Source organism: Ixodes scapularis, unplaced genomic scaffold (genome assembly GCF_016920785.2).
Source record: "Ixodes scapularis isolate PalLabHiFi unplaced genomic scaffold, ASM1692078v2 PGA_scaffold13__105_contigs__length_92229423, whole genome shotgun sequence".
NCBI classification, from domain to species: domain Eukaryota; kingdom Metazoa; phylum Arthropoda; class Arachnida; order Ixodida; family Ixodidae; genus Ixodes; species Ixodes scapularis.
This window is the reverse complement of record NW_024609839.1, coordinates 34,607,681-34,615,084: the sequence shown is the minus strand read 5'-3', so window position 1 is coordinate 34,615,084 and position 7,404 is coordinate 34,607,681. Positions and strand designations below refer to the sequence as shown.

At 47.5% G+C, this 7,404-nt stretch overlaps 1 long non-coding RNA gene and 1 pseudogene across 1 annotated transcript; one reads left to right on the top strand and one right to left on the bottom strand.

Moving 5' to 3' along the window:
- Window positions 1-670: 670 nt before the first annotated feature.
- On the bottom strand, window positions 671-3,986 carry LOC120849840. The gene is made up of 3 exons (XR_005718011.3): window positions 3,907-3,986; window positions 2,779-3,018; window positions 671-791 (listed from the first exon to the last, which is right to left on the bottom strand). It is a non-coding gene; the product is annotated as an uncharacterized LOC120849840 (long non-coding RNA).
- Window positions 3,987-6,706: 2,720 nt separating this feature from the next.
- On the top strand, window positions 6,707-7,201 carry LOC120846276 (annotated as a pseudogene).
- Window positions 7,202-7,404: the final 203 nt, after the last annotated feature.

The window sequence follows — 7,404 nt, the reverse complement described above, 5'->3', positions numbered from 1 at the left end:
CAGTTATCGGTTTAACAGCAGGATAGAAAGCCATAGCAAGATTGACTCTATACATAGCCAAGCGAAAACTCTTTTGTAGCATCGTGGATTTCGTAAACAACGAGACTTGAATGTTTGGTTTCACAACATCCTTAGGTGAAATAAATGGCAAGGTTTAGAAATTTATAAGAAAGCTAAAGATAATGAAATACTGAAAGTTGCAACCGGTACAAGGAATATTACCGTAATATCCCGAGAGACGACCCATCCCCAACAGATAGCCCATCCTGATTTGTAGCAGGGCTTTCTATTTTTCAATGGCTCAAGTTGAGCTACCTTGTGAACACCGAATGTTAGCCTACCCCTTATTTTTACCTAATGTGCTCTCAGTTTTGGGTGGGCAATTTCACGGGATATTACGGTGAGCATGGATTTCTGCATGAGCACCTTGTGTGTGGTCCACTCGGAGATGCTTGAAGCATCAGAGAGTTTCTGTTCTACAGTTAAGTACACTGTGGCAAAATTCCAGCAACATGTCGGGGTTACAAACACTGTATGTTATACGTATGTTGCCTGCACACTCCTAATAACTACAGCAAATCACTTCCTGCATATCCATTTGTCACAGCGATAGCTTGAGGCAAACGGCAGCGCCGCAGCCTCGGGCGTCAGGAAGCGGCCAGAGGGTGGCAGCAGCAGAAGAGTGGGCAGCAGCTCCCCGTGTCTTGCAGACGAGACGTTGGTGCCGGGAAGCTGCGCAGAGGTATCAGCAGCAAGCTGAGGACCAGCAGCAGATGGAGGCGGAGAACCTCCTGTTGGATAGGGAGGCAACAAAAAGAGCCATAGATGCCTCCAATGCACAAATCGCTGCAGCAGATGCTGCTAAACAGTATTACACTGAAATGCTAAGGCTACAAACCTTGCAGGCTGAACTTCAAATTGAGCTTTTGAAAAAACAATTGGGAAAGGAGTAATCAGAACAGACCAAGGGGGGGGGGGGGGCGTTAAGTTCTAAGATTTTTTTTTTTAGATTGACGAAGCAAGGGCGGATGTGAAATAATAGAAGTACATTTTGAAATGCAAGGATTTGTGAAAACCTCAGTATGTTATGGGGTAGTCGTCCCTGGAGAAAAACACTCGACCCAATGCGACGGCCAGTAAGATGGTGCAAGTAATTTTAACGAATAATGAAATATTTTATCGCCTTCCCAGTATTCCAGAGTACCACATTGGTATCCGACACCAGAGACAATCTAACCAGCGGAGTTTCCATACATGTGCGCAAGCCTGTCGACACGTCAAAAACATCATTGTTGGGCACTAAGGAAAGAAGCTTAACAATTCGACCCTGCTCAAAACAAAACAGCAAGTAAGCAAATAACCTAGGAAGTGCCTGCACGGCGCAAACAGTGATTATGCGTTTAAATGCATGGTTACTGGTGTGACCACTCGGTGTGCCTGATTTCTTCGAGGACAGTGTGTCGCGGAATTTACACCGTTCAGGAACTCTGTACTCTTTTTGTTCACTTCCCGAAAAAAACAGGCATTACCATACTTCAACGTTGTTCGACAGCGATTTTATACACCCTTTACTCTTTTACTAAGTGAAATAACCAATGACAGAATTATTCCTCTTATGTACATGACCCATTAGTGGCTGTTATAATCGGACCACTACTGTGACGCATACAGGTTGACTCCTCTCACCTGTAGAATACTTTTAAATATGGTAATAATACCAACTTATAGGACAGAGGCGCAATAAAATGAAATGGTAATATTTTTAAGGCTATTATTTCGCTCACCCCTATAATTACTCGCACTGAGGGCATTGATGTTCGCGTAGCCTGTAGTACGAAGACAAGCACGATGACCAACACGCAGAAGTGGGCCGAAGCTTTTCGCACAAAAGCCGCACGCACTGTTGACCGAGGCACACAACAGCAATATATGGCAGGACTTTTGCGTATGTGGTTCCATGGGTCATGCAGCAATTTCACTGTTAAACGCAGTTGCAATTATGCTGCTTGACCAACTCTAACCTTTTATAACGAGGTACGCTGCAAGACATGTCAATCAATCTTTGGGCATTTGTTACTACATACCGAAACTGGACGAGGCGAGAATCATTCTGATCCGTGCCTGCAATGCTGTTCAGAAGAGTTACCTTGTTTGGACACCGCCACATTACATCTTAAGTGCATGTCATTGTTGCAACCAACAAAAAACATGCTGCAATGAAGAGGGTTTGCGAGACAATATGGTTTGCAATGTTCGAGACACTCTTTCTGCTACAATGTTCGGATTCAGGAAAGGGTACAGACGTCTTCAATATGAGGGTGGACGCCTGAGCGGCATACGACGGGCGCTGCATCGTCTCCAAGCGACGCTTTTGCAAATAAAGGTGGATAGCAGTCGCAGCACAACATCTGCTTGCTCTAATATCTGCCAATGCTTCCATTCTTTTGCAACGAGTGAATTCCGCAAAGCCTGTTTACCCTCGTATTGAAACCATACATGAAGAGTGCTTCATAAAGATTAAAATATTTATGTTCTCCAAGGAATATGCTGGGGTTGGTTCAGCCCCTTATATCAGCTGCTGGTAAAACCACAGCCAAAAGATGCCACGAAGCATTCAAGAAAATTTATTATATGAAATCGCGTGCCACATTCAACTTGTTATTATGGTTATTCATTTACGGAGCCTGGTAAACACACAGAGAGGACAATATCTCTGTATGTTTCTCGCATTCAAGAAAACCAGTTTGAATTGAAAAGACCACATACCCACATACTTACGCTCAACAGAAGAACTGGTCGACAAGGGCACGCCGGGCCTCGTTGCTTTCTCCACGGCCGGCTGCCATGGGCTCCACAGGAACCTCAGGCGGGATGGCAGTCCCTGGCATCGCGCAGGGGTATCTCTTGGCGAGATTGTGGAGCACGCAGCATGCCACGATGATGTCGCAGCATCTGCTTGGCTCCATGCGCAGCTCGGCGTGCAGGCAGTGGAACCTGCGCTTCAGCTGGCCTATTGTCCTGCGTGCATCATATGGACAGAATGAGTATTATTTATTTAAATTACACTAATATATTAGGGCTGAGAATATTTCATACTTTCTGAATGCTGTAGCCTACCGAAAACCCGGCAATCATTTCTTATCATTGCCAAGATATATAACAGTATGTTTACATGTAACCATATTAAACTTCCCTCAACAAATGTTCCTCATAGCTGAGTGTAAGCGAAACACAGTTTCATACAAACAGTCGTTAACATTAGCAGTCCGAAGATGTCTGTCAACGAATTCCCTATAGCAACCTGAGCCCGGTGCAATTTGTCACATTTTTACGGCGAGTCCCAGCAGTGTGGAGTATTTTAGAATGTATGGCAAGTAGGTGTGTAATTTCTGTAAAGGTGGGGCCGGAAAAAAAAACACGGCTTTGCATTTGTATCTTTTTGCTCTTCTGTATCCAGGTTGAACCAAAATATTGCCTTTCACACGTATGTAACAAATCCTGCCCCTAACGAACGAACAATGTGATATGTTCTCCAAAAAATATGTTGGAGAATATTTCACGTTTTTGTTTTTTGATACGATGCATGCGTTTTGCATGTCTGCTTTTTATGCAACACTGCATATATGTATCTACGTTGCACCCTTATGTAGGCCCTCGGGCTGTATAGGGGCACTGGAAAGTACAATAAATAAATATACATTCTTGGGATAGTATTTTCTTTCTTCTCTCTTTAGGTTCCGTGCAATTACTGTTTTCTGCTGGGTCTAGAGAACACAAAACTGCATGTAGGGGCGTTACAATTAACAGTGTCTTCTGTGCTATGACAACAAAATGTTACGTTGTCTAGTGGCATTCTTTTCAATATAGCAGCCCAGTAACCCACCACGATGCGTGACTTTGTCTTACCTTTCAACAATACTCCTTGTCGTGGTGTGTGCCGTGTTGTACCTCACTTCTGCTGCTGATGATGGCGACAGGAATGGCGTTATCAGCCACGGCTGGCAGGTGTAGCCGCTGTCGCCGAGCAATAGGCCATCGTAGATGCCATCGGCCAGCTTGACTGATAGTGTGCTCTCGGTGAAAATCCGGGAGTCGTGTGTGCTTCCTGGCCATCTCGCAACCACATTGCGTATGCGGCAGGACGCGTCAACTACCACCTGTACGTTGATGGAATGGTACAGGTGGCGGTTCACGTACACCTCCTCGTGCACGCGCGAGGAGGTGTACGTCAAATTCTTCCAGCGGATCGAGGCGGTCCCGGAACACACGTTGTCGTCCCAGCATGACGACAGCGTACTGCGCGTACGCGCGGTCTCGTCGACGTCGACGCCTCGTCCCGTTCGACATCGTTTCCGTTAGAAAAGTACAAATAGGTCCGCAAATCAGTTGTTAGTAAGTCCGCAGTCGGTCGGTGGGCTAATCGGTGGATCGGTTGGGCAAACGGAAGAGAGGGCAAACAGTTGAGATCAGCAGGAATCGTAGAAACGTGCGTCGCAGGGAACAAAAACGAGTCTACAGCAGCGGCTTTGCCAGACTGGAAGGGACTCGGGAAAGTTATGCGTTGTTTATGGCGAAACATATTGAAGGAAATGTTTCTTACGTCTTCAAATATTCGTCGACAAACTCTAGCATGGTAGCTAAAATTTCTTCGTAGCATCTGAAGCAAATAAATTGTTCTTCAAGTACAACATTACCATATTTTGACTTAAAATATCATACTAGAGCGATAAAAACTAGCGGAAAAAGAGAATAAACAAAATGACTGGCTTGTTTCACCGATAGATGACGCATCTTACTGCCCAATCAAAAATGATTATTGTGGTTTTATATCCAGCCGTTTATTATAGTACCTAGGTACTTTTTCCTTCCTAGGTACCGTGGTTTACTAAAATGGGTTTACCATCGCTTCGAGAAAACCGGCCCAGGGGTGCTACGTTGCGCTTTTTGGACTCCCAGGAGACTAGGGAGAAGGAAGTGACGTCAACAACGCAGCAAATGCAGATTGGATGTTGATTTTGTTTTCTTCTGTCAACAACCAATCTAAGTTTGCTGTATCGTTGACGTCACTTCTTTCTTCCAAGTCTCCTGGGAGTGCAAAAAGCGCAACATAGTTCCCCAAGAGACTTGGAAGAGGGAAGTGACGTGAACGACTAGAGCAAACGCAGATTTGCTGTTGAAAGAAGAAAACAAAATCAACATCCAATCTGCATTTCCTGCGTTGTTGACGTCACTTCCTTCTTGCTAGTTACCTGGGGGTGCAAAAAGCGCAACATAGGCCCCCAGGGGGTGCTATGTTGCACTTTTTGGACTCCCAGGAGACTGGGAAGAAGGAAGTGACTTAGGTGTGAATGAACGTATCTTAGCAGCACCACGCAACGCGTCATCAGCGACTCCACCAATCAACATCCAAAGAGCGTTGTTGACGTCACTTCCTTCTCCCTAGTCACCTAGGAGTCCAAGGGGGCTATGTTGCGCTTTTTGCACTCCCAGGAGACTAGGGAGAGGGAAGTGACGTCAACGACACAGCAAACGCAGATTGGGTGTTGATTTCGTTTTCTTCTGTCAACATCCAATCTGCATTTGCTGTGTCGTTGACGTCACTTCCCTCTTCCAAGTCTCCTGGGAGTGCAAAAAGCGCAACATAGCACCCCAAAACGGGCAGCATAGCCCCCCAGGGTTTCTCAGCGGTGCGGCAATGAATAGTGGTCAGAGATCGGATGCTGCTCCGGTTCGACGGTGTTGCCCTCGCTGGCAGGGGGCCAGGATCCCTCAGGAGCGTAGCCTGAGCTGACGGGAGCGCTGTCGGAGGTCACTCCGGCTCGATGATGTTGCCTTTCCTGGGACGAGGCCACGGTTTTTCAGGGGCGTAGCCTGGGCTGTCGGGAGCGCTGTCCGCTACAGTCGGTCGCTTGTTCCCGCTCGAGACACACACCTGGTGCCCTCCGCCTGTCTTCAGCCCTTCAGCTCGCCCTTCTCCTTTTCTTCTTCTTCACCCCGTTGTCACTAGAAGAACGTGACAATCATACTAAAGACAGTCTGGAAACACTTCCTGAAGCGCGTTTCTTTCCTGTACGACGGTAGTGTCACATTCATCATGCAAAAACTGTATTTAGTCATGTTTGAAGCATGCATATGTATGAGGCGAACTTGGTTCCTGTGGTATCAGTGTGATAACAGTGTAACAGTGTGACAAAGCTACACGTGGTGTGCTCTGGTTATCGATGACGTCCGCAGGATTGTCTATAAAAGGGCTGACGAAATAAAACACAGGGGCTTCCTTTTCCCAGACGTCCCGTGCGAATGGTTCATTCTTCGTTGCTCGCAATCGCACGCCGATAGTACGGCGGCGCGACATGGTATCAGAAGTGGGCGTATCATCAGTCTAGGTTCGCGAAAGCAAGCGTAAAAGACTATGGCGAACGAAACGCCACCGGCACCTACGGGAACGTTTGGACTTCAACAGCCACCACAGCTGGACTTCGACAACACAACGGAGTGGCCGGCGTGGATAGAACATTTCGACGATTACCGCTTCGCCACAGGCATCAACGAAAGAACCGGTGAGGCACAAGTCCGCACGCTTTTGTACACAATGGGCCGGCAAGCAAGGGAAATTTTTGCCACGTTCGACCTTTCGGCAGAGGAGGCAAAGGACTTCGACCTCGTCAAGCGAAAGTTCGACGAGCACTTCGTCAAGGAACGAAACGTCGTGTATGAAAGTGCATGTTGTCACCGAAGGCTACAGAAGCCAGGAGAGTCCGTGGACCAGTACGTTACGGCACTGCACGTCCTCGCAGACCGCTGCGAATTCGGTGAGATGAAACAACGCATGATCCGGGACCGGGTTGTCGTGGGGCTCCATGACGACAAGCTTTCCGAAAACCTGCAAATGGACTCCAAGCTGACCTTGTCATCGGCGTTAGCCAAGGCACGCCTCAAGGAAGTGGTGCACCAGCAGCAGCGAGAACTTCGTTCAGGAGAGCCCGGTCAACAGGCCTGTTCTTCGACGAAAGAGGACCTGAACGTAGACGCCGTGAGCCGACGCCGGGATGCACCTTGAAGAAAAGTCTACGGGTCGGAAACATCACATCGGGACAAGCAGTGTTCTTTCTGTGGAGGCGACCAGCATCCAAGGTCGGTGTGTCCTGCAAGGGCACAGAAGTGCTTCAATTGCCACACCAAGGGACATTTCAGCCGGGCCTGCAGGAAGGAGTCGGCGTCGTCTCCAAGAAAGGTACAAGTGTCATCCGTACAACAAGAGACTGGCGAACTTTTTCTGGGGGCGATAAATGTTCCGGACGCGAAAGCGCGGTATGTCCAGATAACCTTGAACTCTGTACCAGTGTTTGCTAAAGTTGATTCAGGAGCAGAAGCCACTCTTGTACCGTCTACGTTTCCAGGCAT